Below are 27,838 nucleotides of genomic sequence, written 5' to 3'. Positions count from 1 at the left end.
ATAATCAGCACAACTGGGACTGAAAAAGCTGACTGAAAAGCTTGTATTTGTCTGCATGCTGCTCATGCTGAAGTACTGTCTACATAGTGCAGTCTTAGAAATTACAATAGATGTGGGGCAAATTGACCTTAGAATTTTAGGTCTCTTTTTTGCAGTTTTACAATGAACTCCTGTGGAAATTTAGTATACCAATGAATTTCAAGTAGTGGACTGGGGTACATCATCTTATTTGCAGGATCAAGTAGGAATAATTCTAGTATTAAAACTAGGCATGCAGAGAAAAGAAAAACACAACATTAACTGTGATATATTACAAATGCACTAGCAATTTTCCTTTTCTTCAATGTGTAACATAAGGCATAACAATGAGAGTGAAAGTGTGTGGGTGGAAATCTAATGTGTTTTTTCACCCTGATTTTAGTTATCAATATTTCATTTCTTTCTCATAGCAGCCTGGGCACATTTTTGTGGTGTTAGAATATTGGGTATAATTCTGGGTGGGATGGGTAGGTTGATGGTAAGATAGGAGGAGTAGTGTATTTTTAAATGGCCTCTTCATTACATTTTTGACATACTTTATATATTACCGTATCACGAGATTTAAAGCATGAATAGCATCACACATATACTTTCTTAGAGAAACTTAAATTCTTTTAAAAACTACTACACAAAGCTTTTGAATTGTCCTTTCGCCATTACATCAGAAGAACATCTGAACTATTTTTCCTCCAAGGGAAATGCTTCCTGATCTGAGAAGAGTGATAAAACATAGTCATATTATTCATTATGCTGTTCTGATATTTCATTCTCCTGCTCAGTAAAACATAACAATTCCTAAATACTCCATAAAACCAATTCCCAACTCACTTGTGTATGCTGCAAGAAAGTCTTTTATTCTTCCCTCATTTCCATATAGTAGGTGTTTAATAAATATTTGTTGGAAATAAAGTCATAGTTTCATCACCCCCTATATCCCTAAACAGGTTTTTTTCACATTTTTAGCCAGTCATTTGTGCTATTGGAGAAGGTAATTATTTCTCTTTGGCAAATATATTCCTTCGATTTCCTAGAATGCTTCTTCCTCCAGTGAAGAAATGCTTGAACTTTCTTTAACAGAGGCTTTTCCTTCCATAGTTGAGGAGCTAATGATAAGGCTTAAATGCAACTATTTGGTGAATACTTATTTTGTTTAAGACATTATGTTATTAGAAATGCAAAGATGTAAACAACAACAACAACAACAAACAAACAAATCAAATCCTCCCTATAAAGAAATTAGTTTTTCTCTATTGTGGAGAGTCCATGGAACTTGTACACAGATAACTAATATAGGTAGTTCAGTGTAAGGGAAGAGAGGAGGCAAGGAGAGATAGAAAATATTCTAGAAAAAAATTAAAGTGAGAGAAAAGACTTAGCATGGTTCATACCTGGGAACACGAGATGCTTTAAGGAGTATATAGTCCCTGGCTTGAATTTGGAAGGAAGAGAAGGACTTTGATAATCAGAGATAGGGCAGAACAATAATTCAGTCATAAGGATTCTTGATGGGAAAGGATAATAACATGAAATCAGGGAATAGCTAGTTGAAAGGAATGACTGTAAACCTAGACTATATGAAGAGGAAATTGGTTGGAAAGGTAAATTTAATCTAGCTTTGGGAGAACTCTTAAAACAAAGCTATGGATTTTATTTTTGATCCTTAAAACACTAGGGAGTGAATGAAGGTTTTGAAGAGGGAAGTGATATGGTTAACCTGTACACTGGGAAGTCGACTAGGGAAAGACTTTTGACTCTGGCTCTTTCTTGACTGATTATCGTTGAGGAAAGAAAACAAGCTGCTATATGTCTCTGTGTAAGGGAGGAGATTTGAGTCTTTTCTCACTGGAGAAAGCAGAAAGTGAATAACACATGGCCTTACTATTGTGTATGTGAGTATGTGTACATGTGTGTGTGTTAGTTAGTTATATCTCTTCTGCTCTAAGTGAAAGAATTTGGATGCAGCTATGACCTTAGCAACTTTCCCTCTCTATGAACTGTGAATAGGAAGGTTCTTTCCATAGGTGGCAGTACCTAAACTATCCTTTTGAATCTACTATGACCCTGCTGGAGCTTTGCAAAACAACAGGTGAGTTCTGAGAGATTGATAGAGAGATCTAGTATGTTTAGGGATGGAATCCATGTTAAGGTTTGTCGTGGGCTATTCCATTAGTGTGGTATTGTAGACTGAGGTGAGAAATCTAACCCAGTAGTAGCTTGAGACAAAGACTAATCCAGTGGCCATGATACATTTGGAAATGAACCTGTTGAGGATAAATACTACGTAGAAACTGTTACCTTTAAGTTGACCCTCACAGGACAAAGGTGGCAGAGTATGCCCCCCAGTGGCTGATTAAAATATTTGTCTTTTCTTCTTAATAATCCCTTTGCGGAAACGAATTGATATGAATTGGTTAAATTCAATTATGATACTAATTGCTTGATGTAAATAGTGGGTGTGTGGAGGGAAAACACCAGAATGGAGAATCCATCATGAAATCCACAAACTTCCACAGCCCATCATCATGCCTTTCCAGAAACAGACTCCCCAGTCTGTTCTTCATAGGACACATACATTTTTACATAAAGTTGAGGAGTCTGTCCTACAGGTTTTCCTTTGTGTTCCTTGTAGAGTTCAGGATTAGAATTGTCAACACTGTCAAGTCCTTTGTAGTCTCATCATATTTCAGCAAATTTTAACTTTCCACATCCCTGTCTCCTCAATAACAGTGTTGAATTCCTTGACAGATAAAGGAAAAGATTCCCAGTTCACAGACTCTGAAGCCTTTCTGAGTAATTCAATGAAATAACAGCATAATAAATGACTTCCGTTTATAAGGCACTAAAGGAAAAAAAACTTTTCCCCAAAGGAACTTATATTCTATTGGAAGAAGACATGACTTACACATAGATATGCATAGTAAGAATAGCTCAGATTTACCTGCTTTTTACTCATTTTTATTTTCAATTCTAGATTCTCTCTCTTCCAATCCCTTCTCTTACCCACAGAACAGCCAAGAAATACAGAACTCTTTTCAAATATGCCAAAAAAAAAAGTTCTCCATTAGCCATATTCTGGAAAATAAAAATAGAAAAAAACATTATTTCAATTTATACTCTGAGTCCATTGATTCTTTATCTGCAGGTAGATAACAATTTCCATCATTTGAATACTTAGTGTATTAATCATAATTACCAAATTTTTCAGAGTTGATTGTCTTTACTGTATTGCTATTAGTATTTAAATTGTTCTCCTGGTTTTGCTCACTTCATTTTGTATCAGTTCATGTAAGTCTTTTTAGTGTTTTCAGAAAACATCTTCATTACTTCTTACTGAGCAATAATATTTTATTACATTAATATACAATAACTTCTTCAGTCATTGCCCAATTAATGTCATCCTTTCAGTTTTAAAATCTTTGCAGAGAATGAGTTGCTATGAATATTTTTCCTTTTTCTTTGATTTATATGTGGTATAATAGTAGTTTTGAAGGGTCAAAAAGTATGCACAGTTTAATAACTTAGGGAAAACAGTTCCAAATTGTTTTCCATAAACTTTCCACCAAAAGCACATTGGTTTAGAATTTTATAATCACTAAAATCCCATTCCAGCTCTAAATCTGAATGATCAATTTTCTCACATTCTGTGAGATATTAATTCAACATTAACACTTCATTTAACTGACTTTTTTTGGCAGGACAGATTCTCTGTGCCTCCATTCCTACACCTGTACAATGAATTAGATTAGTTGATATTTGAGGTCCCTGGGAGTACTAAAATTCTATGACCCTCTGTGTTTCCAATAACAGTTCTTCATATTTTTCTAGTGCTTTATTACTTACCAGATTAATTCCTCACATTTATATGACTTCAATTCCATCAATATCCTAGTACTGTTGAACAAGCATCTATATCTCCGGATTCAGTAGTGTTCGAATCATTGTCACTTCCCCTGGGTTTTATTCTTTCTTAAGCAAGATAGTTTTTGAGTAGACAACACTTTACTATAATAGTAAGCAAATTGTCAAGAAAAACCCAGTGGTTGTCTGTTTCATTTTTATAACTCACTGCTGACTTTTGCCTGATAGAGATTTCGTTTTCAATTACCTTAATTATATATAATGTTAAAATTAGTCCCCTGAATTTTTCTATCTCTTAATTGCAGGCAGTCTGTTCCTGAAGCAAAAATTAAAGTGTAACAGCCTAGGAATTATTCTACAAAAAAGGTAGGAACTCAATCCCAATTCCTGTGAATCCCAGGGCACAAAAACCCAATGTCATATGTACAATTACTGTTATAGAACTAGACAAAAAAAAATTACCAACTGACTCTAGGAAACATTCATCTAGTTATTACTCTGGGGTAGCAAAGCACACCTATACTTTGGACAAGATTTGGATTTGTCAACTTTCTTAGCTTTCATTTGTCTCTGTTCCTAGCTAATACAAATGGGAGGAGTGTGCAACCTCCATTTATAAAAGAAGTTATCAATGTTTTCAAGAAATGCAAGACAACTTCTTTTGTGCCTCCTTTTCCCTGCTCCAGACTTACTGCTTTACAGAAATCTCAACTTTTATTTCTTTGTATACTGAATTAATTACTTTCAATATGAACTATGCTTTTCTGATTTCCACAACACCAGTGGGTTCCTGCCAAATTAATTTTCTGTTTCTAGATGGCCCATTAACTACAGTATAAAGCCTCTGTCCCTCAGGCAAGAAATTAAAGAACACATTTACTCTGTGTTTTGAAATGAGTCAAGTGGTAGGCCAGTTTATGCTTCTATTCTCTACTTTAACCAGATCAAAACTTTGATGTTTTTCAGTTTCTGTTTATAAATGATCAATTGATTGAATTTCTTAGCTTAATGATTAATCATATATATGCACACACAGACTACACACATTTATAAACATATATACACACATGCACATAAGAGTATATATGCACATGTATGTTTCATGTATCTGGTATACCTATTTGTATATACATGCACACTTCTGTATATAGACCAGACATAGATATGCACATTTATGTAATCATACATATATACATACATGCATATACACAGTATATCTATATATAGCTATGTCTATATAAATATATGTCTATATATATGACTATAATGTTTCAGTGATGATGACTTTGATGTATATTCTCAATAAAATGTAAACACCATTAGAATATAAAATCATTGAGAGTAGGGACAGGTTTACTATTTTTTTTTTTTTTTTGCTTCCTTAGCACTCAACTGATTACTGGGTAGACAGTAAGCACTGATAGATGCTTATTGACTAACTCTATGAGTGCTGAACCACATTCTTTGCAACTTCAACACCCAAAACAGTCCTTTGAACATAGTATGTGTTTAGTAAATGTTACTGAGTTCAATTTTAAAATGCAGTGAATGAATACAATGTTCAATAAATAATTACTGATTTCTATCCTTTCTAAATTCCCATTGGATCTGATCTTATCTCTCTCCACAGTCTATTTCCCATGGGCCAAATGATTGATGTACAATCTTAATTTTATTATTATCATTATTATTATTATAAACTTGTCTATAGCAGGAACATCTTGACAGCTTGCAGCAAACTTCTCTTAATTTATTTTGTTTTTCAGCATTATTGCAGAAGAAGCTGTAGGAAAGCTAGAATTCAAAACTCTCAAACTTCAATGAACTTGATACAGCCTAATCCTAAAATTTAATGGCAGTTGCCTCTCCCAAAGGAATTGTTTTGCCAAAAAAGCCTATGATTATGGTACTCCCATTCCTTTGATCAGTCATTCATGCCTTATACTGAATTAAGGGTTTCAATTTTGGTGATGTGCTCATTATAATCACTTTGGATTAGTACTGATCAATGGTTGTCCAGTTGACTGAAATTATTTTTCAAGAGTCACATGTAAAGGTAGAAACTGGGACAATTTGGCAGGTTTTATTCTTAGTTAGCTTTACAAATAGGCAATTTTAACCCTCCGTTTGAGAGACAGTTATAATCAAGGGGTTTAGAGTGTAAATATTCTTTTGTACAAAGAAGGATAGTCTAATTAGTAAAACCATTCTAAGATATTTATGTAACCCTGAAGAAATGGCCTGAAGCAAGGCACCAAACTAACTGCAGTAGCCTATGCTTGTTAATCAAATCGTCATGTGACATTCCCTTATTAATGCCTTGAATGCTTATTACCTGAGGATCCTTGACATTTTTGTATTATGATGACCTTGCAAAAGTCTGGCTCAGTAACCGCCTCCCCCCCCAAAAAAAAGAAAAAGAAAGAAAAACAACTTAAAGTGAGGAAATTTGTAAACTATGCCAAAAAAACTACAAAATTGTCAGTGATATCCAGACTTGTAACTGGGACAGGGCAGTAGGACTTTGCCCTAATATACTGAATTTAGTGAATGCTGACATTATTGAGGTATAGTAGTGCTGGGAAATTCAAGGGCAAATATGTGCTAGATGGAATTAAACCCTGGAAGTGCAGGGTAGGGTCACAATTAGAGGCCAGTTGAAAGGTTTACTGGAATGGGTCAATGCCTCAGGAGAACACCAGAGACTTGGTCATGTTGGAAAGTTCAAGGGAGTTATCCAGGGCCCGTACCCCATCATCTTCCCTCAAACAAATGGGACCCAAATTCATTTGGAGTAATGGGTAAAAGTCTTGGCTTGGGCTTGCATTCGGTCAACACCACTGGTAGGCTTCAGTAATAGAGAAACAATAGAATTAAACGCTTAGCTAGATTAATTGAATATAGAAAGCTACTAAGCTAGGCTCTGTTAAGCTTCTCCGCTGTCTCAACCTGTTCCCTCCCTTCACTGCTCTGTAAAGAGCATATTTCATGCCACTTTCTCCATAGTAGTTTTTGCTATGTGACAGTAAAATGTTCTAGTTAAGGCTCTGGAATTGATATTGACCTATTATGTCAATTATGTCTTAAGTGTCTATGATGCTATGCCTAAATCTAGCATTGTAAGAGAGTCAAAGAATCTACCCACTAAAGAACTTATGATCATAGATCATTTTGCATTTATGAAAGCATTGTGTATTTTTTTGAGAATTCAAGATACTTCCAAAAGCATTGTTGCACACATCCTCATAGTCCAAGAGTAGGGAAGAGATGGGTAAAAAACCACCTGATAGGGAAAAAAAAAAGTATATGGATATGGGGATGTGAAATCAGGAAAGTCAGGAAAGCAAGGTTAGCATCAGGGGCTTTCTAGGCCTTGTTAGTGGGTATTGTTATCTGACTAGTAAGGAGAAACAATTTCTGAAATCAAGGAAATCCCAAGGAGGCATGCTTTCCTAACTCATTTTAAAAATAGATCGAATATAATATTATTTTACAATGGAAAGAGGTTTGTATTTGGAGAGAAGACCTCTGCTCAAATAATGGCTCTGTACTACCTATGTATATGACCTTCTTTAGGCAGAGGGTAGGTAGGTGCCACAGTGGATAGAGCACCAGAACTGTATCCAGGAAGACCTGACTTCAAATCCTGATTCAAGACTCTTACTACCTGTGTGACTCTGGGCAATTCACTTTAAGTCTCTAAGTCACAACTTCCTCCTGTGTAAAACAGGGGTAATAATAGTATCTACCTCCCAAAGTTGCTGTGAGGATCAGATGAAATGATATTTGTAAAGTGCTTTGCAAACATTGAAGTGGTATAAATGTTAGCGATGATGATGATGATGATGATGATGATGATGATGATGGTGAGATATGTTCTGCCTTAGGCAGAGTACAAGGTAAGTAACTGCCTTTAATCTAGATTGTACATCTAGTAAATGAAAATCAGTCTCCTATTTTGGCAAAGTCTCCAGGTTATTGGTGACTGACTGAACATAAAAATGAATGAAAAGCATTTATTAAGTGCTTGATAAGTGCCTGAAAGAGAAAGTCACTGCCCCCAAGGAGATTACATTCTAATAGGGGAAAATAATCAGGAAGAGAGTTCTTGTATGATTCCTAATTTTTTTCTGGGATTTTAGGTGAATATTATTCCAACTTCTGACATTACCAACTCTCAATTGAAAATCTCTCTGGATATGATCATTCCCACCAGGGCTTTAACTATTATCTCTGTATAGATGTTTTACATTAGAACAATGTGGTCAGCCAATCAAAGTTGTATTCTGTGAAGCAGAGTCTGAACGCTTGGAAGTTTAGTTGGAGTAAGGACCTTGGTGTCTGGTACCTTTTCTTGCCAAGTGATCTTCAGAATCTTTCTAAGACAGTTCAAATGGAAATTATTCAATTTCCTGTTATGGGTTGGAATATTGCCCAGGTTTTACAGGCATACAACAATGACATCAGCACAAAGGCTCTGTAAACCTTCAGTTTGGTAGTGAATGTAATACCTTTTCTTTCCCATACTTTCCTTCAGAGCCTGCCAAACACTGAGCTAGCTCTGACAATTCATGCATCAACCTCATTATCAATATGTACATTCCTAGAATGTACACTACCAAGGTAAGTGAACTTATCCACAGCATTCAGAACTTCTCTATTTATAGTAACCAATGGATGGTGTGATGATGGCTGGTGGAGCACCTGTGTTTTCTTAGTGTTAATTGTTAGGCCAGAATTAGTTACAAGCAGGATAGAACTGATCCATATTTTGCTGCATCTCAGTTTCAGAGGCTGCATTAAATGCACAATCATCTGAAAACAGAAAATCATGCACCAACACTCCCTCCACTGTGGTTTGGCTTGTAGCCTTTTCAAATTGAAGAACTTACCATCACTATGGTAGTTGACCTTAATACCTTGTTCATCCTCATTGAAAGCATTAGACAATATGGCTGAAAATATTATGCTAAAAAGCAAGGGAGAAAGCACACAACCTTGTTCACTTCATTGGTGACTGAGAAAGCACAAGAGCATTGTCCATTATCTAGAACCTGGGCAAGTATGCCGTCATGAAACTAATGTATAATGCTGATGAACCAGGCAACCAAATTTTGGTGTAATTTTCTATAAGCCCTCATGACTAAGTGTCAAAGGCCTTGGTCAGATCTGCAAATGTTGTGTACAGATCTCTGTTCTGCTCCTGGCATTTCTGCTGGAGATGCCAGGCAGCAAATACCTTATCAACTGTTTCTCAACCCTTTCAGAAACCACAATGACTCTCAAGTAGTTGACCATTTTCCAGGTGAAGAATCAATCTTTAAGGAGGACTCTGATGAGGATCTTGCCAGCAATGAGCAAGAGAGAAACTGCTCCCCCATGCTCCCCTCCATGATTGTCACAGGACAATCTATTTCCTCTAACTTTATAGAAATGGAAAAGTGAGGCATCTATGAATTCCTAGGGGATAATCATACATATGCTTGCCAAAAAGTCTCTCTTATGGAGAATTCACGTGGGGCAAGCATTCACATGGTGGTCAGAAGAAGTGATGCAAGACACTCTCAAGGTCTCTCTTAAGAACTTTGGAATTGATTGTGGGATGTGGGAGACACTGGAATAGGACTGCTCAGCATGGCATGCCCATATGAGAAAATGTGTGGTGTTCTATGAGCAAAGCAGAATTGAAACAGCTCAAAGGAAATGCAGGATGCACAAATTTAGAGCATGCACTCAAATGTTCACAACATTTGTGCCCAACCTGTGGTAGAGCATTCTGAGCTCATATTGGTCTGGTCAGTCTCAGTTGGACATGTTGAAACTTGACTCTGGCATAGTGATATCATTTTGGTCCTCTTTAAGAATAAAGGTCAACAACCAACCAATTTATATAAATGATAACAAAAGCTACGTCCAATCCCTGACAGTTCTTCCATCTTCAATCTGATGATTTCTGTGGCACCTGAAACTCAACATTTTCTAAAGCGATATCATAAATATATCAAAGCTTGCTATTTCTCTATTATTTTATCTTATGATAACAAAACTCACCCACCCTATCTCTTATGTTCAAAACCTTCATATTTTCTTTTCCTTTATATCTCATATTAAATGGACAAGTCCTAGTGATAATACCATCACAATATTTTAAAAAGTTCTTCCTCTATACTATTTTCCTTTGATCCTTATTAAGACCTTCCTAGATCATTGTCTCTATTTACCATCCATTTAGAATATTATAAATGAGTTCTCATAGTTTTCATGCCTTCTATTGACTCTTCCAATTTAAAGTATTCTTTATACCAAGACCAAATTAATTTTCTTCATGATAGAGATTCAGCCTTAAAAGTGGAAAGACCTAGATTCAAGTTCCAAACTGTCTCCTGGAGGAAATTTTCTCTGACTACTCAAAGGAAGGACACATATTGAAGCTGAAGCTTAAAAATTTGTACACATAATGAGAAGACAAGATTCACTGGAAAAGACTCATACTGGGAAAGACTGAAGGCAAGAAGAGAAGGGAAATGCAGAGGTTGTGATGGATGAATAATCTCAACACAACAACCAAACATGAGCTAGGACAGACTTCAAGAAATGGTGAAGGTCAGAAGGGCCTGGTGTACTGTTGTCCATCAGGTCGCAACTGAACAATTTAACAATGATAACAACAACCTGAACTGAATTTTCATGAGAGTTAGCCAAACTAAATCAACTGGGGCATTGTAGGAGTCCATTTTTTATTTTTGTTTCCTGGTCTAAAGAATAATGACTGCAACCCTAATATCAAGTTTGTTCACCCCTCTGATACCTAGATCATATAGTCTCTGCTGCTCCCCATCTCTGCTCTTGTACTTTGCTATTCATCCCTTTGTTGGGTTCCTATTTCTTTTTTTCACTTCCTAAGTGTGGTACCTTATATTCTGTCCTAATAAACTTTTTTTTGTTAGCTTCTCTGCTTTTCCTAGTCTAAACAAGATTTTGTTGAATTCTAATTTTATCTGGAATGTTATTATTGCTTTCCATTCTCCATTTTAAGCTGACTTCCAGAGAACATTGCAAAAGAAAATATATTATGGAGGCTTTATTCAGAGTTCACTGGCATAATTTGGCCATAAAATTCCAAGCTAATGTTTCACCATTTTCTTCTGATTTCCTTTATTAGTACAGTGACTCTTCTAATTTAATTTAATTGATTTTAGATTATATTGCTCTACTGGTACGCTGAAATGGAGCAAACTTAGCTTATTTATCCACTGCACTCAAGAAACACATTTTTCATTGATGACTTACTCAGATAGAGATGTATTCCTATTATCCACCTGCCAAATTAGAGAATATGAAAAAACCAGTCATAATTCACCATTCACCCAGAAAGATGTCAATAATGTGTCTATTGAAGGCTCATATATTTGGCCTGATTTCATTTATACTTTATACTTTATTTTTCATATTGTCACAGAAGAGTTTTTACTTAAAATTAGACTTCTGAATTTAGTTATACTCAATGATCATCCGAAGTAGTAAAGCCAGCATCCCATTTTAAACATTAGACTATAAACTCTTAAAGAAGTGCAAAGTTTTTTTGACATGTCTCATTACAATTTCCTTCATGCTTCTGTTCTCAATTATTAGAGAATAGCTATGAAAAACATTGTTACATATTATTATATTTCAAAATGATTATATCTATATATGAAAAAAAAACACCACCTCAACAGTTATATGACTTGTAAACAGTTAATGTTTTAAGTACCACTTCATTTTGCAGTTTTCCTTCCCTACCCTCAACCCCACTCCTGCCCAGCCATTGTGATTGCTCTATCCCTTCTCAAATTATCTTTCACTTACTGGTCTATATCCATGTTGTATGTAGGCCAGCACTGAGAATGTAAATTTCCTGAGTGTGGAAACAACATGGTACAGACAAAAGAGCAAAAGTTCTGATATCATAAGTGCTGTCTTCATGTCCCACCTCTAATTCTCACAACTTACCTGACATTGGGCAGGTCCCTTAACTTCCCTGGACCTTAATTCCTTAGTGTCCTAATTTGTTAAATGTGTGTATACATGTGTGTGTGTGCACATGCACATGCATGTGCATGTAACTAACTAGATGGCCTCTGAGATCCTATCTAGATTTAAATCTATAATGTGATGGAAATATTTCATTTTGGAGTTATATTTCCAGTGCCTAGCAGAGTACCCTGTACACAGTAGGATTTTAATAAAAACTTATTGAATTGGATCTTTGTATCTTCCAGTATGGGAGCTTTTAAAGACTCATATTTGCTCTATTTTAATATGAATCCTGGAGGCATGTTCCATCAATTCTAGATCTGGCTGCAGATAAAGAGATTAATTAAAAATCCTTAGTGCATTTATTTTTGTGGAAGAGTAAAAATCACTTCTGTACTTTAGGAAGGGGAAAGGAGGTGACTAATCAAAATACTATGCCAGGTCTTCTCAAAGCATAAAAACCAAACAAATCAGGATTGATAAGGCTCATAATTGATAATTAAAATAAACTATAGCAGGGTTTGTTCACTCTTTTAAGTAATGACATATTTAACATTTCTTTTAGACTAGGAGCTATGATTGTACTACATGAAAGTTGTTTCATTTGTGTACACACAGAAAGGGGCAGCAAGGTGGGGCAGTGGATAGAACACCAGTATAAGAGTCAGGAGGACCTGAGTTCAAATCTCACTTCAGACACTTTACACTCACTAGCTATATGACCTTGGGCAAGTCATTTAACCCCAACTACCTCATCCTGGGCCATCTCCAGTCATCCTAATGAATATCTGGTCACCAGATTCAGGTGACTCTGGAGGAGAGGTGAGGCTGGTGACCTGCACAGCCCTCCCTCACTCAAAACAAAGTCAAGTGCAAGTCATAACATGGATCTATATATTAATATTCAATGTGTGTATGAATAAACACACATATATAATACATACACACATGAAAAAATTAGGGCTTACCTTGAGTAGACAACTTGTCACTTGCCCTTTTACAGCCCTTCATCCCCTCCTTTCTCCCCATTAGGAAAAATAACTCTCTAGACTAAACCACCAGACACTATCCAGATAACCCCCCTCTCTTCCCTGCCCCATATCTGGACCATTCCTGTATGCAACACTGAAACTCTGCTCTAGGGCTGAGTTTCTGTACTGGCACAGAAATAATTGAAAATACACCTAATCCCAGTATATTTAGCAAGTCTCAGCCAATTTTTATACAGCCATTTTATAGAGCCATTCAACAAGTTACCAGGGCCTTGCCATCTGTCCTGCCTCTTTGTAGACAGTTTCAACCCTCCTTTTCAGCTCCTGATCATGTTCTGAGAACATCAGTTAAATCAATACTATAATTGCTACTGTGAAGGACATGATAATATACTGTTCTGCTTACAGTACTCCATATATTGTTGGGCAATACAGCTTTCCGTTTCACAACTAACACAGGAGGCACTGGATTTTTTGGACTCTAGACTCCAACACGTTCACTCTTGATCTGGTCAGAGAGGAAGAACAGGAAGACAGCTTCAGAGGGGTTAATAATATTACTTTATTCAAGTCTAGTCTTCTCCAGAGAGTCGCTGAAAATGGGAGCACCAATTCATACAGTATTCCTCAATCACCCTTCTTGCAGGGGTGTGGGAGAAAAAAAAATAGGAGCTACAACTCCTGCAGAATCCCATAAGTCTCAATGGGGGCAGTTGAGACAGACATAAATTTTCCCAGGCATTGATGGGAGAGGTTCAAGGTATACACAGCATTACACTGTCATATTCCCCTATGGGTTACCCATTCACTGACCAGTGCCCACTTGCTTTATCTAGCATAGACTAAGAGATACTGCTAACCTTTAGTTCACAGGTTAACTATAACAATATTGTCATTCTGTGCAAACATAGTAAATATTACATATGTCATCCCTATATCCCACTGCAGCCTCCATAGGACTGCCTATCACTATGAGTCTAGTAATTACCCTCTGAAATCCTTGGAGCTATTCTGGGAATTATTATCTAGCACCTGGAAACTAGAGATTGCCATGGTCATGGATCCTTGAAACTACAATTTATAAAGAATAACAAAATCATCATTATGTACCCTTCTTCCTTCTTTCCTTCTCTCCTTTCTCTTTCTTTTCTTTTTCTTTGTTTTTCTTTCCCTTCCTTTTATCCACATAGGGTATCACAACCTTACCTGAAGGTGATCGGCCTAAAGGGAATGCAAATTTTAATCTCTTTAACCTTTTTTCCTTTCTTAAAGACTAGCCTTAACCCCAAATCACTTGGTTCTCATTGATTAGCCAACAAAAGTCCCCAGACTAAGCCCTAATTGGATATTGTTGGGGCCCTGATTGACTCAGAATGAATGTAAATAATAATTGCTTTTGTTTTGATCAGAAACCCTGAAGGTATTCCTCTTCAGATGGATTATGTTTTGATGAAGTAGGCTATTTTTTGATGAAGTAAAGAGGCTATTCTGTCTCATTTCTTATTAAGCTTTAGTCACTGAATAGGTATTGCCTCAGTCAAAGTGAAACTTATTAAAGGTCTTAGTTTGAAAAAGCTAAGGACCCCACTGTATCCTGGCCCATCTCCAATTGTCCTGATCTAATCTGACCATTGAACCCTGATGAGAAAGTGAGGCTAATGACTTTGCACAGTCCTTCTTCAATTAAATCCAAATTCACTTCGATGTCATGGTATCAACTCCCTGATGTCATAGTACTCACTGAGAAGGAAGGACAAACAACAAAAACTTACTCTGAAAGCAAGGGCTGTCTCACTTTTGAATTAGTATCCCAAGTGTCTAACACATATTAAGTACCTAAGAAATATTAATTAATTCATTGATTAATCAACTGATATAGAATAAAGTAGAGAATTTAATTGTACAAGAGTTAACAGAGATGAACTTCACCGTGAAATTTATGTTTTCTACAGTTTCTATCACTATCTATTCTGCATAGTTTACCTTTAATAAATATTCATTGATTAGAAATATTAGTATTAATAAGTTATAATTAGAAAAAAATAATAATTTAAAATAAATTATTATTAGAATGGACCATACAGGAAAAGCTTATACTTTGTCTGGTCTAATTTATTATTATTTTAAAAGAAAAAGAAATAAGGAAGAAAATATAATATCTGTGTGTGCATTATTATATATGAAATATATTTATATGCACACATAATTATATATACTTACATTAGTAAAGACTTTACATTAGTAAAGTCTATATATATGCATACATATATACCTACTTTAAAGCATTTGGATAACATAATCAAATAATTGCATGATGAATTTAGTTTATTGTTTATATAGTAAAATATGCACCTGAACTATATTTTTCATTTAATAATTTTAACATGTTAATTGTTTTATTAATGCTAGTAATTATAAAAATTGTGGAGTTATTAATGAAGTATGATATAAATGATGAACACAGAGATGAATAAAATTCATTGCACTTTAAATGTTTTATGGATTTTAGTTTACAAGTTTATCACACAAATAATGTAGCATCACTTTAGTTCAAAACAATAGAACCCCATATAATGTTATGGTGCCACTATTTCCTAATTTGCTCTGTGGAATGTAAATCACCACTATATGGAAACCTAATGTCATAAAAATATTTTATATCAAATTTGAAGAAGCAATGAGCATAGCTTTAATATTAATTTTGGAGCTGAAAACACCTAAGATTGAATGATCATAATTCCAGAATTATAAGGGAACTAGGAGGTCATTTGATCAATCCCCTTATTTTACAGGGAGCAAACTGAGACCTATGGTGGTTAAGTTCCTTGCACAAGTTCTCATTTTGCAGATCTGGGATGTAAAATATAGATACTAGGCCTTTGGACAATGTCAGCTATTCTATGAATGATGGGTTCTTTTCCTTGATTAATTCTAAAGGATCCAAGTTAAAAAAACATAGAATTGCTGCCTCTAAAAGATGCCATAAATTCCTTTTTTGTCCAGAATAATCGGAAGATTAGGATTTCTAGCTAATGGAATATTCTTGTTAACTGAGGGACGCCACATATAACATAAACATAACAACACATTACCAAGTTCTAAAAGTATTTGAATATGGAAAATATAATGCTTTAAAAATGTAATAACTATTGCATCAAAGTTCTGAATTTGGAATGAGAATAGCTAGGTTTAAGGTCCCTGCGTTGCTACCTGCCAGTCAAGTGGTTGTAGACACGTCATTTTATATCTATGAATATCAATTACCTTGAAGCAGATTGTAAACTCTTTGCAAGTTGGAATTGTGCTTTATATGTCTTTATCTTCCTGGCCCTCATATTACCTACTGCAGTACTATGTACATAATAGATGCTCAAAAGTATTTCTTAGATTAAATATATTGAAAGTCATTATTACACAGCTGGCTTCTGGGAGCAGTGTTCTGAACAAATTCCAACTATTCTAATCTCTTACTCAAATATATTCAGTGGCTTCTAACTGCTCCTTGATAAGATATAAACTTCTTAGATGGGTATTTATTGCCCTCCTTAATGTGACTAGCCTACCATTTTCAAGTTTATTTCATACTTTATTGCCACCAAAGTGTCCTACTAGTTATTCCCTGACCCTTTGTACCTTCCATCTCCATGCCTTCTATGCATTGTCTACCATATTTGGGATATTCTACTTCTTCACCTTAACATATTAGAATCCTAAAAGTTACCACTTCCTTTGGGAGGACTTTCATGATTCCTCTAGTTATTCCTCTGGTTATTATCCTCTAGTTATGTGTACCCTCCTCAAATTACCTTTCGTTTGCTTACACTAAATGGCAAATATTGTATCTAGGTATGTGATCCATACCCTTTACTTTAATTATCTTTATCCTGGGCTTTTTTCTTTTCTCTCTGTCCACTGTTTCACTTAATGACCTCATCAACTTCCATGGATTAAATTACTGTCTTTGTGTCAATGATTCTCCAATCACTTATCTAGCTGTAACCTCTATCCTAACCTGTATTTTCACATCTCCACCTGCCTACTACATATCTTGAATGGGCTGTTCTGTAGACATCTTAAATTCAACATGTCTAAAACTGAATTCTTCATCTTTCCCCAAAATTCTTCTACTCTTCTTACTTTCCTATTATTGTCAAAGGTGCCACCATCCTTCCAATCACTTAGACATGCCAACTATATATCATCCTCTACTCCCTCTCTCACATATCATATCCAATTTATTCCCAAGGTCTGTCAATTTTACCTTTGAAATGCCTCTCATACGTGCCCCATTCTCTTCTGTAACACTTCCACCACCTGAGTACAGGCACTCATCAGCTCTTGTCTGAATTATTATAATAGTCTTCTGGTTAGTTACCTTGCCACAAATCTCTCCTTACTGTAGTCCATCTTCCATTAAACTGTTCTTAGCTCCACCTTCTGAGCTCCCTAACTTCTTATGAATCCTAGCTAAAATCCTACCTCCCACAGGAGGCCTTTTCCAATCTCCCTTAATTCTTTTTTTAATTAATAAAACTTAAATACACAATAGGAAAAGCAAGAAACATATTACAAACTTAAATATTGAAATAAATACATCATAAGAAAAGAAAAAAAGCATGTCTTGTGCACAGCAGAACATAAAAGAGAATTCAAAATGTATAGTAATACATTTCCATTTCAAGAAAGATTACATGAAAAGTACTATGTGTTATGTTGAGAGTGCTTCATCTTTGCTTCCTTGTTAGTCATCTTTTGTTCTCTGCTGTTTTTTTTCTTTTCCCCCACTTTTCTCCCTGTACCCCCAGAAGGCTATAATTAAGCACAATTCACACACACAGCCACAGACACACACACTTATATACATATACATACATATATAGATATATACTTTCCCTAAGAAATTCTATTTTTGATCTTTGTTTTTATGCTTGTGTGTAACTCTTATTTCCTATCCCTCCTAACTCTTCTACTTTACTTATACCCTCTACCTTGCCCTCTTAGTAGTTAACATAACCCCCTCCAAGCATCCCTTCCTTGTTCTCCCATTCTGATTAATCTAAATATCCTTCTATAAATCCCCTTTAATCTATTCTCTCACCCTTCCCTCTAGAGATCCCTCCCTTATTTTCTCCTCCTCCCTATCCCTTTAAAGATCTCAGGGTAAAAATAAAAGACTGATTTTCCTTGAGTGCTTTATTCAGTCCCACAGTAGAATATAAGCTACTTTAGAATGGAAATGGCTTATTCATTTTTGTACTTGGATCCCTAGCATCTATCATAGTACCATATATGTGGCAAAAAACTTAATAAATGTTTGTTGAATTGAATTTGAACTTACTGAGTGTTTATATTTCACCTAAATACGAATTTGCCTATAAATTCATACATGGAATAAATTATATTTATCCTACAGTCTAATAAGCCTAAAATAGTTAGGCCTTACATATAAACTATAATTCTCTGATTCAAAGAGACATCTGAGTCCAGAATATAATTTCCATTTGCTGAATGATGTTACTTGGACATGATTTCAGTATATTTCCTTAGCTTGCTACATAGTCATTCATAGTCAGGACTGTGGCTATTTTACTGCTCTTATAATAAGAATGACAGTGATTTTTTTATATAGGGATTTTCATTCATAGTAAAATGAGGTCATTCAACAGAAAGGTTCTTAATTCTTTCATGCATAGGCAATAAGGAATGAAAGAAATTCAGAACACAATAATATTCTTTGACTTCTAAAGTAGAACATTCTTGCATAAGGACTCAGAAAAGCCCTACTTGACAATGAAAGTTATTCTTATCCACTGTGAATTTTAAACTACATTTCTTGTATGATCTTTTCCCCGAAAGAAATGTGGTCATCAAATGATAAGAACAGTTCTCAAAAATAATTGCAAACTATTAACCACATAAAATACATTCCAAATGACTAAAAACAAAAATACACAAATCTAAAAAACTTAGAGGTTTCATGTTATCTCTATGAAATTGGTAAAGGTGATAAAAGATAGGAATAGTCAATGTTGCATGTGTTAAAGAAAGATACACTCAATAATTCACTCTGGTTGGAGTTGTGAATTGATCTGATGCTTCTGGAAAGTGATTTGGAATTTTGCAAACAACAATCCTTTGATTTAGGGACCATACTTCTAGCCATCTAGCCTAGCCCCCATGTAAACCAATAATAATAAAAAAAAGGCCTCACATGGACCAAAGTATTTATAGCAGCACTTTCTCTAGCATTAAAGCATTGTAAATGAACTTGATTATCTATCAGAGAATGACTAAACAAGCTGTGGTACTTAAATGTAATGGAACAGTACTACTCTATTTCACACACACATGTGTATATGTATATATTTACATATTAAACACACATATACACAGATGTCTGTGTATTAATATGAATAGAGAAAAAAATGAGAGGACCTATATACCCTGATATAAAGTAAAGATAGTAGAACCAATAAAACATTATATTGCTGTTGTTGAGACATATTTGACTATTTGTGATCCCATTTGGGATTTTCTTGGTAAATATACTGGAGTGATTTGCCATTTCCTTCTCCAGCTCATTTTATAGGTGAGGAAACTAAGTCAAATAGGATTAAGTGACTTATCCAGGGTCACACAGCTAGTAAGTGTCTGAGGCCAGATTTGTACTCCAGATGAGTCTTTTTAACTCCAAACCTGGTACTCTATCCACTATGCCACATAGCTGAATACTATACAAACTACACACACACACACACACACACACACACACACACACACACACACACACACGCACATACTCACACAATGTAATTAGAAAGAATAGCAAAAAGACTATTGAAAATAGACTATGATGACTGACTTGTGCTCTAAAAGAAGAGATATAAGATAACACCTCCTTTTTTTCTGTAAAGACAGGAAAATATAGATGGAATACTATATATTATGTCAATGATTTGTTATGCTGGTTGGGTTTGGTGAATTTTTTTTTCCTTTTTTGCTTTTATTTTCATTTTTTTGTGAGCTGGTTCTCTGGGAGGTGAAAGAGCAATTTATTGTCACATGCAAGTTATTTATTTATTAAAATAAAGTCTATCATCTTTTTAAGTAATCTCTCTTGTATTCTACAATTAGATGGATGCTTCCTCAGTAAAATAGGCAATATAGTCAACTTCTTATCCTAGAACCCAAGATCATATTTATTAAAACCTGGAGTAAAGTTTTGTATTTTTTCCCATTCCATATTTGGTGCAGTTGACCATTCAAAGCCTGATTGCTAAGATATGTAATTTATTTAATAAAAGCACATTCAGTAATGGCTAAATAAGGGCATTTCTAGCTTTTGATGTAAGTAGCTCAAGGAATTATTTTTTCTTTTTAAAAAAAGTTATTCAGTGTGGGTAGTAAGACAGATCAATAGAAGGAAAAAAAGACATTGAACAAAAATTATGAACAGCAATGAAAGATACTACATTTTGTAAAAATGCACTAAACAAGCTCACCCATTATTTTTTTTTACCATTTTATAAATTACAAATAATTATGTGTGTTATATCATTATTATGTCATATTTAAGATTAGTTTGCAGTTACGTTAATAAAATTTCAATGAATTCAAAAATAAAAGTAGTCCAGGGAAATGAAGACAGTCTTCAAGGAATTCTCTTGGGGTCTTAGCAGAGTCATCATGTTTTCTTCATGTACTCCTTGCCCAAAGAGCTCACAGCTGGCTACCAGGTCAATCATTTCCACTTCTCCATCATGCCACTACGAACCTTGTCATCTCCAAGATCAAAATCAGCCTTTATACTCTCATCCCATAAATATCTTCTCCCCCTGAGACTTTTCTGATTGGAAGGAGAAGTGGTGAGTTCCTACCTGAATCTTCATTTAATGAGAGTGCCCAAGCTAGCCATTACTTCATTTCCCACTTAGCTGAATGCCTTTAACTTCTCAATAATTACTCCATGATAATTACCTTACTTTCTCTATGCCTCTGCTTTTAAGTTTCCTTTTGTATTTGTCTTTCTCTATTGTATTGTAAGCTTCATGAAGATAGGGACAGCCTTTTCATATTTGTTTCCTCAGCACTTAGCACGTTGGCTAGAATATAGTAGATGCTTAATAAATGTCTATTGACTGATTGAAATTCTTAATATGTTTACGTATAGACACAAATATTCCAAAAGTAGTGTCAGAAATCTGGGCCCTATGTCTTGTGCATTTAGGTGTCAGTGCCAATAAGAACCTCAAGTGTAATCTGGGAAAAAAAAAACAAATCAAAATGGACAGTAACTTCCCAGTGTTCCCCCCTATTTCTCCCCCCCCCCACTCCAATGAACTTGGCCTCTTAGGTTTCTTGCAAATTGTAATTTACCTAAAAACAGAATACACTCTTTGGAGCCCAGTTGATTTACAAGATTCTCTAGCCCTGTCACAAAATTAGGAATTGAATCTCTGAGATCTCTCAACTACTGTGAATTTGAGTATAGGATAGTCCTTTACTTTTGGTTCACCCAGACCTTTGGAAGTCAGTGCTTTTGAAGTCAATGTGGATCAGATTTTCAGTCCTGTAGATGCTACCTGAGAGCAGTACTAATTAATTATCTTGAGTGTGTAAAGAAATGCTCTATTCTCGTGATATTAAATTGTTTGAATAGAAAGTAATTTCTAAATCTGAAGCATTATTACGAATTAGCATTCAGTTCACATAGAGTGGCTAATTAATAATTTATAAATCTTGGCAAAATATTCACTAGGGAACATTCATTTGAAACCTTTTATTAGGAGAATTAGAATTAAATGGATTGTTTAACTAAGTATATTTCAAATTACATAGTGTTTATGTCAAACAAGTTAATGTATATAAAGTTATTTTTTTAAACCAAACTCTAATACTAATGTTGACTATTATGGTTATTCATATAACTATTTTCAGTTTTTTTTAATGGAGTTCTGAAAAAATTAACCAATTATCATCCTATTATTCTTTTCTATTTAGTATACTATATACTGCTGCAATGGTGAGTTAAAAATATTTACTGTAATGGAATAATTAGAAGATTAAGGTCATGTCGTTTCTACAACCAAACTCACATTGTAGAACTTTTTGTTCAAATGCTCCTTTAATCAATATATTGTAAATTTAGTTCATTAAATATAACACTAGGAGGGCATTTTGATATCACTCTTGATCTGTAGCTCTTTCATAGACCCATATTTATGAAATTGAATGATACATACATATAGCCAGATTTTACTATCATTTGGTGAAATGTATTTCTGTTACAAAGGTATTAATATTTATCTCATTTTTCTTATCCTTTTCAATGAAATTCAACTAGAAAAGGTAGTGGGACAGGCCACTATCCTGTTTTTTTCTTTTACATATATTGTTCTGTGGACTAGCATATAGGTTAATAAAATAAGTGGTTTGTAAAAATAATTTAGAGTATTGGAATTTATCTAAACTCATCTTAACTAGCACTTACACTCTCATTAATTGGTGAATGATATGCCATGAATTTTATTAAACTACTATTGTGTTTTATCTCAGCATAAAGAATGCCATAGAAATTTGAGCAGATAATTATTGAGCATGTCTGTTCCACTTACTTTCTACTTTTGCAGAGAAGCTGGAGTTCAGTCACCTGTCTTGATACAAATGTTCATCCCTTATTATATTAATCATGTTCAAGATTTCTATTATTTTTGTCATCCAGTATGTGTTTTTTTCATTGTGTTGAAGTTCTTCTTGGAAATAACTGTGTGGCATAATTTATAGAATTTGGGGCCTGAATTCAGGAATACCCTGATATTGGACAATTCTTGGTTAAAATTCTATTTGTTGAGTTTATGTAGATGTCACCTATGAACTACCTTTTAATGTCATTTTATAGCCTCTTTATAGAAATAAACAACTTGAATCCATTTGATGTATTCAATGAAATGTATCCATTTTCAGCCATTACTTTTGCATTGTAAAATAAAAGTATTTCTATAAATTTTAACTTGTTTGTTCTATTTTCTGTTAACATCTAGTGATCTTCCTCTCTTTCTTTTTTAGCAATGAAGTATTAAGTTTTCTATTTTTTGCTGTTATCTATTTTTTTCAGTCATGTCTGATTATGTGTCATCCCATTTGTAGTTTTCTTTGCAAAGATACTGAAGTTGTTTGACATTCCTTCTCCAGCTTATTTTATAGATGAGTTAATTGAGGCAAACAGGTTAAGTGACTTGCCCAGGGTAAAATAGCTAGTAAGTGACTAAGGCTAGATTTGAACTCAGGAAGATAAGCTTTTCTGACTTTAGTACCAGCATTCTAACCACTGTGTCACCTAGTTGGCCCAATCTTTCTGTAACTGACTTTTTTTTTTTTTTAAAAAGACACATTTATTCAGCGTCATGATCAGACTATTACATTTAGCAATCAACAGCATGGGTGCAAAAAAAAAATCTACATTAAAACCCTTTGTTGGAATGCTTTACACTTTCCACAAAACAGAAACTAAAATAACCTGTTATACAATTAGTCACAAATACAGTCCTGGTGTTTTTTTTTGCCCATACACAAAAAGTATTGTCTAAAACATGTCTTCTTGTAGCAGCTAGGCCCTGCCACCACTGTGCTTGGATGAGTTCACAAATCTGTTGTAACCTGTAGCTTCCCTGTCACTTCTCTGGCTCTCCTCTCCTGCTAAGCTTTGTTTCCTAATAGTAATTAAAATCTTCTGCCACTGCCATAACTACTGCTACTACTGGAACCAAAATAGCCACCTTGGTTACGTGGTTTGGCAAAATACTGGCCTCCACCATAAGGGCCTGATCTCCTGCCTCCAAAGTTCCCTCCCTTCATGGGACCAAAATTTGAAGACTGATTGTTGTAGTTGCCAAAATCATTATAGCTTCCACCACCTCCAAAGTTGCTTCCACTACCACCGCCAAAGCCGCCTCCGCCTCCTCCGTTGTTATAGCTGTCATAGCTGCCACTCCCGCCATAGCCACTGCCCTGGTTTCCATAACCCTGTCCACCACTTCCATAGCCTCTGTTTCCTCCAGAGTAACCAGGGCCGCCTCCTCCATAACCACCATCATTTCCAAATCCATTGTAGCCATCTCCACTTCCACCATATCCTCCACCACCACAACTGCCGCCAAAACCACCACGACCACTGAAGTTCCCACCACGGCCAAAGTTGTCATTTCCACCGAAGCCACCCCCTTGGCCACCACCAAAGTTCCCAGAACCACTTCGACCTCTCTGACTAGATGAAGCGCTGGCCATTTCTTGCTTAGACAAAGCTTTCCTTACTTCACAGTTGTGGCCATTCACAGTATGGTATTTTTGAATGACAATCTTATCCACAGAATCATGGTCATCAAAAGTAACAAAAGCAAAGCCTCTTTTTTTGCCACTGCCTCGGTCAGTCATGATTTCAATTACTTCAATTTTTCCATACTGTTCAAAATAGTCTCGTAAGTGATGCTCCTCAGTGTCTTCCTTAATGCCACCCACAAAGATCTTTTTCACACTTAAGTGGGTTCCTGGCCTTTGAGAGTCCTCTCTGGATACAGCTCTCTTTGGTTCAACAACTCTGCCATCAACTTTGTGAGGTCTAGCATTCATGGCTGCATCTACCTCTTCCACTGTGGCATAGGTAACAAAACCAAAGCCCCTGGAACATTTGGTATTTGGATCCCTCATCACCACGCAGTCTGTAAGCGTGCCCCATTGCTCAAAATGGCTCCTTAGGCTCTCGTCCGTCGTCTCAAAGCTCAGGCCTCCGATGAAGAGCTTCCGAAGCTGCTCGGGCTCCTTGGGGGACTCTGACTTCGACATGGTGAGAGCGGTAGCAAAAGCTTCAGCGATCCTTCTCCAACGGCGTCGAGAACAGAAAGCAGCAACTGACTTAATTTGAAGAGCCTTGTGACACATTACAGGTTTTTGTTTGGGCACTTTCTAGACCCACTGTCTTCTAAGCTTTTATCATATGTTAAAGCTGGTAGATTATAGGACTATTTTGTCTAAATATGTTCTTCCTATTCAGCCAATTAGTAAATATTTAATATGGGCCTGTTATGTGTCAGGTTCTCTGTTAGGCACTGAGGATGCAAACAGAGACAAAAGATAGTCCCTGCCTTGAACAATCTAATCAGGGAGACAACATATAAGCCATTATATACAAAGGAAGCTATACGTAGGAAAAAAATGAAACAAGTGACAGTGGGAAGGTAACAGAATTAAAAGAATCTGGGAAAAGTTTTCTATAAAAGATGGGTTTTTGTTAGGACTTAATCATTCCACTGAAACTACTCTCTCCTGAGTTATCCATTATCATTTTTTGAGTAAGATTGTCTTTTTTACTTGAAACCCAAATTTAATTCCATTTAGGAGTGACAATAATGGAATCAAAAATAGGCAGAACCATAGTGGGCTTAAGCTATTGCCCTGAAAGATAATAACAAAGATATAGCATTTATTTTTACAAGTTTACAAAGAACTTTACAGGTGTTTTCTCATTTGTTGCTGTATTTTTCACTAATTTTTCTTGACATCATTTCATTGGCGACATGTTTTAAGCAGCAAAGTTTCCAGGTAAATATCAAATATTCTAGTATTTTGGTGATATTAGGATAAATTTCATTTATTTGCTGTACATGACTTAAGTCATGAGTGAGGAACTGAATCAAGGACTTTTATATGATCAAGAAAAGTAGGGGGGTCATCATATTAAATAATCATCATAGTGGTAAAAAATCTTTCTTTACATAGTGAAACTTCTGAAACTTCTAGGCACTTCTTTTTGCTCATTGGTAAGAATATTTTTGTAAATTTTTATAAACTTCTTGAGGGATACAAGGAATAAGTGCTTGGTATAAAGTGCATAAACATGTAATTAGTAGATGTTTGTAGGAGGCACTGGTGTTTTTATGTTTTGATTATAGATATGTGAAACCTGTTAAGAAAGGTGTAATTAAATTTTCATCAGAGAGAAACCTGGAAAGATATTTTGCTAGCAATTGAAGTGATATGCAAAGCTAAAATGATGAATCTTATTCATACCACATCCCCCCCCAAAGGTAGTCGTTTCCTCTCTTAAGGCAGATATTGTTGTTAACATTAGTAATAACAATATGTATGTGTTCATCCATCATTTTCAAAGACTACCATGACATCAGAGAAATGATGACATGACTTACTCTTGACTTTGTTTTGAGGGAGGGAGGGCTGTGCAAGGTCACAAGTCTCACTTTCTCCTCCTGAGCCACCTGGATCCAGTGACCACATATTCATCAGGATGACCAGACATGGCCCAAGATTCAGTGGAAGAACTTGTCCTTTTTTGACTAAAGCCTATTAAGGTAGTCACTTAGAGTGAGCTGATGCTCATTCAGTGAATAGGCCTCTTTAAGAAATAATCAGGGAATGGCATCTTTAATGAGCAAAAGAAAAAAATAAATAAAAATCAAGTTGGGACAGAGTGCACTGGGCTTTAAGTTTTTGAGGAAGACAGGAAAGGAAGAAGGTAAGGAAGGAGGAAGGAAGGAAGAAAGAATGAAGGAGGGGATGGAGGGAAGATGGAAGGGAGGGTGAGAGAGAGAGAGAGAGAGAGAGAGAGAGAGGAAGAAAGAAAGAAAGAAAGAAAGAAAGAAAGAAAGAAAGAAAGAAAGAAAGAAAGAAAGAAAGAAAGAAAGAAAGAAAAAGAAAGAAAGAAAGAAAGAAAAAGAAAGAAAGAAAGAAAGAAAGAAGGAAGGAAAGAAAGAAAGAAAGAAAGGAAGAAAGAAAGAAAGAAAGAAAGAAAGAAAGAAAGAAAGAAAGAAAGAAAGAAAGAAAGAAAGAAACCATACAAATATACTTTCCTTTGGGGAGGAGGGGGAATAAGGGAGAGGATGAGCTGAGTTACCCAGCTAGCTGGGTCCATATTCAGGCAGCTCATAGACCAAGTGACAGAATTTAAAGGAAAGATGTCTGCCCAACGTAAGAACTTTCTAATTAGAGTAGTCAAAAAGTGGACTGGGCTGCCTCAGGAGACAGTGATGTTCTTATATCTGGAGTTCCTCAAATAGAAAAGTTGCAAGGCAACAAGGGAAATGTTGTAGATGAGCTACAAGCCTCAACAATGAGCTATGCTAAATGACTTTACAGAATTCTGTAAAAAAAATAACAATACAACAAATGACAGAATCATTCAATTAATGACTTAATTAAGAACAATAGCATTTGTATAGTACTATTTTATCTTAACTCATTTAAGCCTAAATTCCTGACTCTAGGTCCAGTGTTCTATCCACTGTGTAATGTAGCATTCTGGATTTCTTTCCTACTATAAGATAACTAAGAATCAGAACAAACCTAGGTTCTTTCACTACAAATTCACTCTTTTTATGATGCTTCATTGTTTCACAATTGGTAGGCTTGTATTATTTATATTAATAGATATTAACTGTATTTTATTCTATTAGATATTTCCTAGTTTCATGTAAATCCATCTGTTACTGGAAATTTTTTCTTTGGAACTCATTGACAATTTGTTCAGTTTCTTTTCTAAAATAGAGGTATGGAAGTATTTTATTTCCTCTTGTGTTGACCTGGACAGTTTACATCTTTCTAAATTTCCATCTCACTTAAGATTGTTAGTTTTCCAGGCATGTAATTGGTACTGGTGTAGTCACTCTTTTTGATACTAATAATTTAGTTTTTCTTCTTTTTTAACTTTGTCTCTTTTGGATGCTTTCCTTGATGTCCTTTCTCTGCTACTCTGAATCTCTCTCTCTTTCTCTTTTCCTCTTTCTATTTCCCCCTTTATCTGTCACCATCCCTCTCTCTGATTCTCATGACCCTATTCTCTTTTGATTCAATTCTTACCTGACTAGTCATTCCTCATGGACGATGATCCATATGGATAAAGATACACACCTATATGGATCATCATT

At 35.3% G+C, this 27,838-nt stretch overlaps 1 pseudogene; it reads right to left on the bottom strand.

Annotated features, from left to right (window-relative positions):
* Positions 1–23,270: 23,270 nt before the first annotated feature.
* On the bottom strand, positions 23,271–24,802 carry LOC140505965 (heterogeneous nuclear ribonucleoprotein A1 pseudogene; annotated as a pseudogene).
* Between the last annotated feature and the right edge of the window lie 3,036 nt (positions 24,803–27,838).

This window comes from Notamacropus eugenii, chromosome 5 (genome assembly GCF_028372415.1).
Source record: "Notamacropus eugenii isolate mMacEug1 chromosome 5, mMacEug1.pri_v2, whole genome shotgun sequence".
In the NCBI taxonomy this organism is placed as follows: domain Eukaryota; kingdom Metazoa; phylum Chordata; class Mammalia; order Diprotodontia; family Macropodidae; genus Notamacropus; species Notamacropus eugenii.
This window is presented reverse-complemented; position numbering and strand designations above follow the sequence as displayed.